We start from the raw sequence: 12,401 nt of genomic DNA on the forward strand, positions 1-12,401 counted from the left end.
AGAAAGTGTAGACAATGATTAATTTGAAAGTCAATTTTTCAACTCTCCTTTTTTAATTCAATGCACTTGAAAAAGGCCATTTTGATTGGAAGATTTTTGGTGAAATGTGATGAAGGATTTGGATAGAGCATGTCAAATGTGACTTGTAGCAAAAAACCTCACTCAATTTGGCCAAATGGTTTGGAAGTTATCTCACTTTGAAGTTCAAAAATTCTTGAGAATGATTTGATCATAACTTCCCAACCACACATGAGAAATGAGTGTTCTTGGACTTTTTGGAAATGGGAGAACAAGATCTTCAACTTTCATGTTGGACAAAAATTCATTTGAAGCTTGTATGATGAAGTAAATTTGGGGAGAAGAACTTTCCATTTTTGGCAAATTCCAATTACAGGTCAACTTACTATTTTTGGAAATTTTTTGTCTGACCTCCAATCCTTCACTGTGGATGTTTGACATGTTATATGAGGCTTATATGGACATGAATGAGACCTCTCAAACCAATTACCACCATCAAATCACTGATTAAATGCACAGTTGACCATAGTTGACTTTGCTAGGGTTTTGGTTGACTGAACCATGTTCTGATGAATTCCAAGACCCTACCACTTGAGATCCTGATTCAAAATGATGTCACAACTCATATGAACCCTTGATGAATGATCATGGTGCCCAAATTCTTCAAGAATGGCCACCATCCACTGTTCAATGAATGATTTGACCTAGCTTGCTTCATCTGCAAGTAACATGGTCAGATGACAATATTTTTGTAATTTTGGTTAGAAAACAAATGAAAAGCAATGGTATACAAATGCACTACATGCTTGGTGATCAAGAACCACACTCACAAGATAACCCACCCACAAGGAGGGAAGCAAAAGTGCACAAAGATCCTTGAGGCAATGATATGGTATGATATGATGCCATGAGGGATCTTAGGGACAAAATTGGGGTCTTACAGGAACCATGTTGCTTGCCTAGCGAGCATGACAGCTCAGGGATAGATTTTTGCTCCTTCAAGATCAGTGTTTTGGATGATGAATAGACCCCATTTGAACCTGTTGGAAGTAACTCAAGTCTTTCCCTTGTGTTGACTGATCACCCGGATAGAATCCACAAAGTGTCTCGGATGATGTTCAAGCTTCTTGGATCTGATCCTGATTGACATGATGAAATGCAATATGAAATGCTAAATGACCTAAAAATGCATGCATGAATGAGGAGGGAAAATTTTGGGTTGTTACAACAAGTATTTCCCTTGTATTTTTCAAAGTTAGGGACCTTGAATTTTACAGGGATCTTCACATTGGGAACTAAGCACAGTTCGGCAGCAGACTTGCCGAAAAGATCCTTTCCTTTGAGGGTTTTCAATTCCTTATAAAGCTCAAGAAATAGATCGTTCATAGCATTCATCTTCTCATAGACATCTGGGCCTTCAGATGGCTCATAATGATAGATGGTGTCGTCTACTATGGGCAGAGTATGCACGACAGGAGGAGGAACAACAAGGACCGGGCTAGATGCCGGCATAGAAGCAAAGGTGGGAGCAGGACCCTCAGGCATGAAGTTGGTAGGCATCCCCCACGGGAACCCGGCTGGCATGGACATTGGAGCAAAGTGTGCACTGGCTGCAGGCACAGTCGAGGAGACAATCTCAGAGATAACTGTCCTCTAGGGAGGAGTTGAAGGTGTCGGAGAAGACTAGCTCTGGGCAGCCAAGAATGATTCCATCAAGGCACTTAATCTGGCCACTTCCTCTTTCAGCTCGCGGTTCTCTTGTTCCAGATGATCCATCAGTCTTGAAATGTTGGCTCTAGTGTAGTACCGGTGAGTCAGTTTGTCTTCAAAATGAAGAACACAGAGTTAGACCACAGGACAAGAAGCCGGGAGCAAAACCTGCTTATGCACATGATGCATGCAATGCTCGTGCATATGATTTGTTTTTTATTTCAAAGGAACTCTAGGGTTTTATTTGCAAATTTTGGAAATATTAAACTTTTATCACATATGGAAATATCAGGGAAAAGAAGTACAGCATTGTCAATCATATACAAGAGGAAAGGAAAATAATCATCCTATGGATCCCTAGAAACAATCATCCAATGCTCTGGACATAGGAAGATAAGATGCTCGAAGTCTCTTCACCTCCTCTTCATAAGCTGCCTCCATATTTGCCTTCTCCTTGGCGAGTTGATTGTACTTCCTCTTCCAAAACTTGGAAGACTGAGGAAGTAGAGAAGTCCATGCATCATCAGGATCATCAATAACTTGATGCTCGAGGAACTCAATCAAAGCATCCTTCTCCTTGATCTGCTGAAGCAATTCTTCACGTTCACGGATCCAAGCACGTGAACGGTCTTCGTCTTTCGACTCCTCTGCTCCTTGATTAGGGAGGGTTGAAGGCCCAGCCATAATCATAGGTGTAGGTCTCAGATACTCGTAAGGCATGAGATACTCTGACGCTCTCTTCCTAACCCTCTAGTAGAATGTTATTGGGTTAATCCTTTAGGGGGAACCCAAGCTGACGACGCGCCAAAACAGGGTTGTAGTTAATCCCACCACATGTACCAAGAAGAGGTACATTGGAGAATTCACGACAAGAGTCGATAATCTGCACACCATCATACACACGGTTGTACCAAGAGATATCATCATTAGTGAGAGACATAAGTCTCGTGGACCACCGTAGACATCCCTTGTTCTCCTTGAAGGCGACCGTCTGAGGTAAGTGAGAAATAAACCACTTATACAACAGAGGCAAACATCACACAATAGCGCCACCACCCTTTGCATTCCTCATATGCAAAGAGAAATAGGTATCACCCAACAGAGTCGGAACGAGATTAAGAGTAGAGAAAATCCTAATAGCTTTCACATCCACAAACTTGTCGATGTTGGGGAACAATACCATCCCATATATGAGAAGTACAAATATAGCTTCAAAGGCATCATCACTCATGGCCTTCCCATATATATTAGCTTGAGCAATGAGGAACTCAGAAGGGAGACCTTGAATTCCACCTTTGGTAGTCATATGAGCACCAACCAGAGATTCATCTATGTGTAACATGCAAGCTATCTCTTGAGAAGTAGGAATACTCTCCAAGCCACTGAACTGCAACTGATCCAGAATGGGTATACCCACAAGATAAGCATACTCCTTAAGTGTAGGCAAAAGCTGGAAGTCCGGAAACGTGAAACAACGGTACAAGGGATCATAAAACTGCACCAATACACTAATCAATCCTTCATCCACCTAAGTAGTCAGAAGAGGAAGAAGCTTCCCAAAACGAGCCTTGAAGCCCAAGGGATCTAATGCATAGGATGTCAAATTCCTTAAATCGTTCAAATCTGGTTGTCTGAAGCTGTACTTCTTTGTATTCCTTCTTTGTCTTTCCATGTCTGAAAATTTTACAAATAAACCCCTTAAGTTCCTTGAAAATTTTCTTCATTATTGATGATATGGATGCAAACGAGTGCATGAATGCAACAACCACACTCAAGGATCAAGCAAAGCACACCAAACAAAGGTCATGGGATGGATCATATCATCCTTAATATCAATCATCCATTTTGGTGGATCATGGTTTACACCTTATCAACAACCAAGTTCCATTGATATTAAGGATACATGAACAGATCAACCATGAATCAAGGGTTTGTTGCAAGTCACGAGCATGGAGTGTAGGTTAAGAACCACCCCAAAGGGAATGAACTAGGGTGTAAACCTGCCAAACATGTTCTACAAAAGGTTCCCATAGTCATCATCCCATCTTTCGGATATTATCGGAGAAACGACTACTCGTATTCCAAATATATTCTCAAGAGAGACTCTTATGAGTGTAGTATCGCGTAACAATCGTATCAAATCTTACACTTGAACGACTTTCGCACTACATCCTAAAAATAGGCCAAGATGGGCTTGGTAAACTAAGGTCCTTGGCTTCTAAGGTCTATATTGGAAAGAGTAATGTCTAACCACAACTTACTTGTGTGACATTATTGATCCCAATATGACCTCCACCAAGTGAATGGACTTGCAAGTCAACTTGCTAAGGAATAACTCCACACAAGTCAACAAGACTACGCCATTCTCCTATCCTAAGTGCACTCGAGTCCGGGTATAGAACTCATCTCACAAAGATCACCAAGCATACAAGGAATTAATATCAACCAAATCAATCATTACATACAATACAGTAATCCCAAATTGCACAAAAATATGTCACAAAACAATACAATACAATACAACAAGCATGAAAAGTAGGCAAAACCCACTAGGCAAATCTTCCCCAGTGAAGTCGCCACTTTTCTGTAGTGGGGTATTCGTTACCATTAGAGATATTGACTAAATCCAAGTTAAATCATACAAGTCGAGTCGCCACCGCACTTCTATTTATCCAAAGGAATGGTTAGAAAGCGAACAAAAACCTAATAGTTTTAACAAAAACTAGTAAAAGAAACAGAGATCTAGGTAAGGGGGTTGGTTATGCAATGGGAAGGTGTTAGGCACCCAAAACATCCTAGGTATTCCTAGGGAGCCCTTTTCATACTTGTTGTAAGTTTGTTGTTTTGTGAAAATTTTGTTTGTGCAAACATGATTGAAGAGATGAGAAGAGAATATACAAGTTATTTATATTTTTGTGTTTGGATGGATAAACCCATTGCCTACGTACCATCTTATAAAAAGATTAGGATCAAAACCTCGTAGTTCGGGGTAAAAATATAAAAACAAGTTGGTGAATTAATTGATCCAAAAGCCTTAAGGTCTTTTGTTATCAAAGGGAGAAAACTCAACCAAACCACAAATCCACCATGTGAGGATAGCTTCAACATGCTAGTGAGGGGTTAACCCTATAATAAGCATGGAAGACTCATTGTCCATCACTAAGGATATAGGTGAGCATTACATCTACCACAAAGATAACTCAAACCTACTAGCTAAAGGTTATAAAAAATTTGATTAAGAAAGTGGCCATTGGAACCACAAAAAGAAAATTGAATGGGTTATATTTACCAATTAGAAGTATATACAAAAGTGGTCAAAGTTGACTTAAAGGTTCAATTTAAAATAAGTGTTATGAAAGGAAAGTTTGAAAATCAAAAGTATAAGGCTTAAGTTTCTAATGTTTGAAAACAATGGTTAAATGTTTGCACAAAAAGTTTTGACTTGGGTTAGAGTGGAGAGAGGAAGAAGAAGGGCTAAGTCCTAGGTAAAGCAAAAAGGTGAGGGATAAGGGATCAAAACCACAAATGGAGTTCCTCTCTTGAGATCATATTGATGATCCAAGTAGCTCCCATCCTTTGGAATAAGCAATCACAATAAAGCATAAGCAATAATCAAACAAGCCTCCTAAGAAATCCTCAATGTAGCTTATGTCTTTCACTTTGGATGAACATGGCAAAGGTCCTCCAATTTAAGGTCAAATAGAATTCCCTAGCACAAAAGCACACACATCAAAAGTTCCATGAAGTAAATCAAGAATGGACAAGAGTAAGTTTAGAGATTTGGTCCTTTTAATCCCATCTTCATCATTAAGGTCCATTTACTCCAATTTTGCATAAGGGAGGTCCTAGAATCTAAGTCCAATTCTCCATTCTTTGCATAGGGAAAGTCCTAGAAACTAAGTCCATTTCTTTGCATTTGGTTCACAACAATCAAAACAAAACACAAGCATAATAATATATACACAATTATGTGCTCAAGTGAGCAAAAGGCAAATGGCATTAACATAAACATGTGCTCAAGTGAGCAAAGAGAAAAGCAAATGGATAATATGTGCAAGAATAGTAAATTGCAATAAAAGTAAAGTGCATAAAGTAAATGTTAATTGTCAATAGTTAGTGTTAGTAGTTAGTGTGCCATAAGGCAAATTTAGCGCTATGTTAAGCAATCGTAATTGGACTTATATAGAAGTCACAACTATCTGAGGCCGGTCAACAATAATGTAGGCAACAACACAAGTTAGAAGTCTTGATTAGTGAACCAAGTTCCAACAACTTGCAATGCCAAAAAGAAAAAGAGAATTGATCTTGTATTGGTTTAAGCCTTTTGCATGATTTAGAAAACAACCTATCCTTAATGCAAAGCCATTCACTTAATCAATTGATCAAGATGAAATAGATTTGAATCAAGGAAGATTAAGTCTCCCTAATCAATGCTAACTTATCAACCTTCAACTCATTGATCAAAAGGAAAGAAGAAGAAGAAGAAGAAGAAGAAGAAGAAGGAGATGAATAAGAGAAATGGAAATGGCAAAATTAAAGTGCATTAAATGAAGTAACATGTACCAATCCACATATGTTGGCCAATGACATTGAAATTCAAAGTCAAACAATCAAAAACAGAAATGAGATGAAGATTGGAGATCAAACAATAAGCATAATATTTTTGGCATTTTCAATATTAAAATAAGCTTGAACTAAAAATAATGGAAAGGTCAAACTTCAAAATGACTTCAAATCAACCTTGAAAGGTCCAAGTAATTTATCCCAAGTCCAATAAGGTCAAACTGAGTTTGACAAAAAAATTCAGCATTTTTAAAAGTCAGAAACTATTTTTAACTAATTAAAAATGAATAAAAATAACCTAATTGAACTAAAATCTCAAATAAATCTCAAATTAATTTGAAAATTGATGAGCATATTTTTCATAGATCCATCATCATTGAAATAGGTTAGGAAAATATTTTTGTATTTTTTGAATATCAAAAACTATTTAAAATGAATTAAAAATAACCAAAAAAAGAGAAACTTCACAAAAAATATCAAATGACAAAATAAAAAATATTAAAAATCAGAAATAGAAACTAGAATTTATTTGGAGACTAATGCAATTGGTCACATAATTTTTGGATTTAAAATAAAGAAGTTATGAATTTTTGAAAAATAATTGGAATTAAAGAAAATAAAACCAGAAAATAAAAAATGCAAAAAAACAAGGAACGTTAGATCTGAGCTCATTAATTGAGCTGACATATCACACGCTCCAGAGATGCCCTCCCACCATACGCCTTGGTCAACTGAACCACACGCAACATTAAAACAAGTCATAACATGGAACGGTCCAGATTAGATCTGGAAACAAGATCGCTTGCCCAGGAATTGATCTGGAGTTGGGATGGCCACCATCTTCTCCGGTGAGCCTCAGAGTTCTGGCTATAGTTGCAGAGATCCAAACCCTAATGAAAATGCATGATCTATACATATTTGGAAAGCTGGGATGATGTACATCAACCCTATACCATCCATTTTCACTCTGGATTTCCATGGTGTGAGAAATCAGAAGTTGAAAAATCTGGTGTTCATCATGAACTCAATGGATTTCAAAAATTGAATGCATAATCATGATGCCTCTATTTAGAGGACATCAGCCAACACATGATCTAAGAAAATAGGTCAATGGATGGTGAGATTCGAATGAAATACCAGTTGAAGAGTAAGCTTGAATTCTGGTAACTTGAGCTCAATTCCTTGCTTCCTTTGCCAAAACAGAAGATCAGTGAGATACATGATGAAGGTTTAGAAGCTTTAGATCTAAGAATTCAACCAGATGAAGTTGAATTTTGGATCTGAAAAATTTGAAGAAAAATGGAAATTGCTTCTTTGGTGAGGTTGGGGAATCACTTCAGCAGGGTTTCAGGCGCCTTTAGGTTGAGTTTGAATGAAGCTGAACCCTTCTATTTATAGCAAAACAAACTGCAAGCAAGGTGAATTCTCATGTGCATGGAATTTGGATCCTTCATGCATGGGCCTCTACAGGCGCGTGAAAAGCCCAAAAGTTGATGTAAATGTATGCTGAACACCAACCAAGTTGAATTGGACGTGTAGTTTTAATGGCAATTGCTTGTGTATCAAGATTTCATGTGCATTCTAAAATTATGCCTAAATGTTCAACTCTTCGAAGATACAATTTTCCAAATCCAAATATGATCATGTGAGTAATGGTTGGAAAGGTATTGATGTAAGGTACAATTGTTATGTTGGCAAAAATCCATTTGGAGTGTGGAAATTTATGAAATTTGAGTTTAAAGTGTGATGTGCAAAACATGTCAATGCAAAGTTTCCAAATTTGGCCAATGTTCAAGCCCTTATGTTTGTATGATGCAAGCCTCAAATGAAACAACCTCCAACATCAAAGTTGTATATATTTTCAAGACAATCAAAATGGACTTAAATTTTGCATCATTTTCAGTTTTTATGAAGAAGTTATGGGCACTTGAAGTTGGACTTTTTTGCCTTTTAATGCATTTGGTCAAAAAGGACCTATACTGTCTTGCATTATCACATGTATTTACTTTGAGATTTTGAAATTTCGTTCAACATAACATTTGAATTAGACATCTTAAGATTTCCAATGCATTTGATCCCACCTCAAAATCATAAAAAAAGAATGAGTTATGTCCTTGGGAAGTTGACCCGTAATTAGGGTTTCAATCAAAATGACCTATAATGTATTGGAATGGGAGATGGCCTTCCAAGCTTCAAAGCAATTTTTGATGAACATGAAAGTTGTTCATATTTTCCTTAATAACATTTTTTATTTTGGAACCATCTCCATTTGACCAACATATAAAAAGTTAGGTCTGAGTGCATTTTAAAATAGTCAGATGAATTGACTGATCAACTTCTCAAGTCCATGACTCATATCTTGAAGAATTGATGATTTAGGACATTCAAATAAGTTAAAATATGCATGAAATTATGAATTAAAGAACTTCCCTTGATTGTATTTAATCATGAGCTGAGGTTGCTTCAAGAGCAAGGCATTGTGATGCACAAATGAATTAGGGTTTCCTTGGGGCACAAACCTCAAACCCTTTGACTTGCTTTGATCAAAATGATGAATTGAGATGATAGGGATGCATATTTGATGGATGAAATCTTTGGGAACCATTACCCTTCTTGCTATCAACTCCACTTGGCCATGTCATTGCACAGATGACCTTCTAGAAGCTTTGAACCTTGTGATTTCTCAAGCTACAAACAAAGGATGTTAGTGACATATTTTTGTGCTTTTGGTTAGTAAATAAAATAAGAAAAGCAATGATATACAATTCAAGCATGCTTGGTGATCTCAAACCACTCACAAGGAGTCTCACCCAAAGGCAAAGGGAACCAAGATGCTAATGATCCTTGAGGCAATGCAAATGCAATGTTATGATTCCATGAGGGATCTTAGGGACAAAATTAGGGTCTTACAGATGCTTTTATTTAAGGTCATTCTAGCCGGAGAAGTGAAGGTTAAAGTCTTCGTCTCAACGGGGTAGAATGGGCTTAAATAATAACAAAGAGACTAATTTTGGTCCCTAAGAGATCTCATGATGCAGATGTATGCTTGCAAATGGTAATACTCTGCGGGGATATGTGTCCACAAAGGCAAAGATTAGGAGAAGAATTAACAATTCCCATGAATAATTCATTCTATGGGGAAGAGACTCTAACGGGGAGTAAAGGGATGAAAATGCGTGAGCAGGTCACGACTCAAAGCTTGGGGAACAGAATTCCAAAGGGAATAAATCCAATGGAAAGACTCGAGCTGACTTGAAGACGCCCGTATTGGGGAATATGCCAATACTGCCAAAATTATCCATAATGGATACTTCGGATAAAAATCCGGACTCAGGTGGGGAAAACCACCAAAGACTCTGAAGATCCCAATAGAAATCTCCTGGGGAAGCAACGGGGTGAGGTATTACCGGTTACTGGGTAATAAGCTCAAAAGATACGTGTGATCTGAACACCGGTATAAGGGTGAGAGAACAACACGCTCGGGAAGAATGAATATCTAAGACCGGTATAAGGGTGAGAGATATCAATCAACCGAATTATCAGAGGAAGACCTAAAAGGTATATCTCAACTCAGGAAAATCTGACTCCACAAGGGACAAAAAGTCATAATAGGGAGCAGAAGGAAGGAACACCAGGGATGCCGGTTACTGGGCATATAATAGGTTACCAACCGAAGCGTGAACTAGGGAATATTCCCAAAACACTCATCATCCAAAAAGAGGGCCGAAAAGAAAACTCAATTATGGGATGGACATTCGATTCCAAAACAGGGATACGAATCTTACTCAACTAGGGAAGAACGAAAGGCTTCGACCAAAGAGTGCATGAGATATATTATCTATTACCGTCAGAACATAGATAATATACTCGCATGGAAGATTATCCACAACCGGTAACTGGGTTAATAAAGGATAGATCGACCGAGAGAGAAAGGCATCGGGATACCAAAACTAGGTATATAATGATGACCATTCAAGGGGAGCAACAAACATTACCGGCAACCGGTATGAAAGATGATTTGCTGGGGATAAATTGTCTAATCAGAGCAATTATCCAAGAAAAAAAGGGAATATCAACACCGAATATTGGATAATGATAACCGTCAGGAGGGGATTAAATCTACCGGATACTGGGAAGAAAACCACGGAAGAGTAACTGTCATCGATTAGGATGAACAAAAAGGTTAACTCTACAAGGGGGGAAAACAGGGGACAACTACTGGTATAAGGGTAGAAAGCCACAGACTCCGCCGGGGATAAGATGAATGATTACTGATTACTGAGCAATTATTGATTTATACCATGGGGAAACACAGGAAACAGTCACAAGAGGCCTAATTTAGGATCAAACTAAAGAGGCAAACTGAATCAAGACTCGCCCCAGTGAGGATGTAACTCAATAGGGAAACCCATCCCAATATATGTGTTGGGAGGAAACGAAAACAACCGTCGTCCACGGGGATATAATTCAGTGGGGAATGTGGAAGGAAAGATAAACACTTTCTGCTTAATGGGCTGTCTCTACATTGATGGATCAGACGCCGACATCTGCTTGGGGAATGCATTACCAACTAGCAGAGAATAACAAACAAAGATATATGACAAAGAATGCAATATGAATATCCGAATGTTTGAAAATTATATGCACACATGCATGGTTTATGTATGATGAATGCTGCCAAACAGACATTTCTAACACAAACGGCTCCAAAGAATAAGCACACAAACATCCGGTACTACATCTCAAGAGAGAAAGCCAGGATCAACGGAGAGTATCCAATCTGCCAGGAATCAGAGATACCAGAAAGCAAAGACCTCCGCAGGGGATGAATCATCAGTCATTCCCACTGGGGAAAGGAATTCATTGCACAGATAAAATCTACCATATAAGCAACTCCACTGGGGAATCTATCCAAGGGATAAAGGGATTCTGGGGATCAACCACCAAGTGCAGTACCCACCAAGGAGATCACATCTGTTGAGGAGGAAAGGTTGCTACCCCGCTGAAGGTGAGAGTGGTGAATATCTCAACAAGCATACCACTCAGAAGGATAAACCACAAAAAGGCTCTGGAGGAAGAAGATACAGTCATGCCAGGAATATGAACAAATGTCCTACCTTGTCGGAGATCATACCATCCTTGGGAGAGCACTTAGACTCTCCTAAGTATCCTTTCGTCATTGTGAATGTTCACTTTGTTTAAAGACAAGTTATGAAAAATTCATTTATTCAAAACAATGATATTTTTTCAATTAAAGTGTGCGAAACATTTGTTGAATATAAACAAATAAGAGTGCAAATAATTGGATAAAAGGCTCAAATTCATTTGATGGAATGGTAGTCTGCAAATGGCAAGACTCCATAGATCTTTACAAAATTGAAATTGGTGATATATATATTGGAAAAGGGCTACATTGAACATAATGACAATTTCTCCACCAATTATGAATCCGATGTATTTGAAGCTTCGATAGACGAATGAGCAAGAATCTCTGACGGATGACAGTAGTAGAACAGAGTCTTGTCAGGATGCAGTTACTTGCCGAATCCCTAATTTTTGCCTAGATTGCCCCAGGATGAGGTACTCAATCTAGCGGGATACAAATATTCATTTTTTCATGTCTCTAACTTTTTCCTGGACCGCCCTTTCTGGTTTTCAATCCACCGAGACGCTCATTTTTGCCTAAGCCGCCCTTTCAGGTTTTCAATCCATCGAGACGCTCATTTTTGCCTAAGCCGCCCTTTCAGGTTTTCAACTTAGCGAGCTATTCTGTTTTTATTTTAGGCGAAGTATTTCTTGACTGCATTTGAATTCACACGACGAGTGAAATCCACCCCATCCATATTTGTAAGCATCAAAGCACCGCCTGAAAAGGCTCTCTTAACAACATATGGACCTTCATAATTTGGAGTCCACTTGCCCCTGGAATCGGGGGTGAAAGACAAGACTTTCTTGAGCACTAGGTCACCTTCACGGAACACACGAGGCTTGACCTTCTTATCAAAAGCTTTCTTCATTCTCTGTTGATATAACTGACCATGGAACATGGCAGTCAATCTCTTCTCTTCTATCAAATTCAGTTGGTCATAACGACTCTGAACCCATTCAGC

Source organism: Lathyrus oleraceus, chromosome 2, assembly GCF_024323335.1.
Source record: "Lathyrus oleraceus cultivar Zhongwan6 chromosome 2, CAAS_Psat_ZW6_1.0, whole genome shotgun sequence".
Taxonomy (NCBI): Eukaryota; Viridiplantae; Streptophyta; class Magnoliopsida; order Fabales; family Fabaceae; genus Lathyrus; species Lathyrus oleraceus.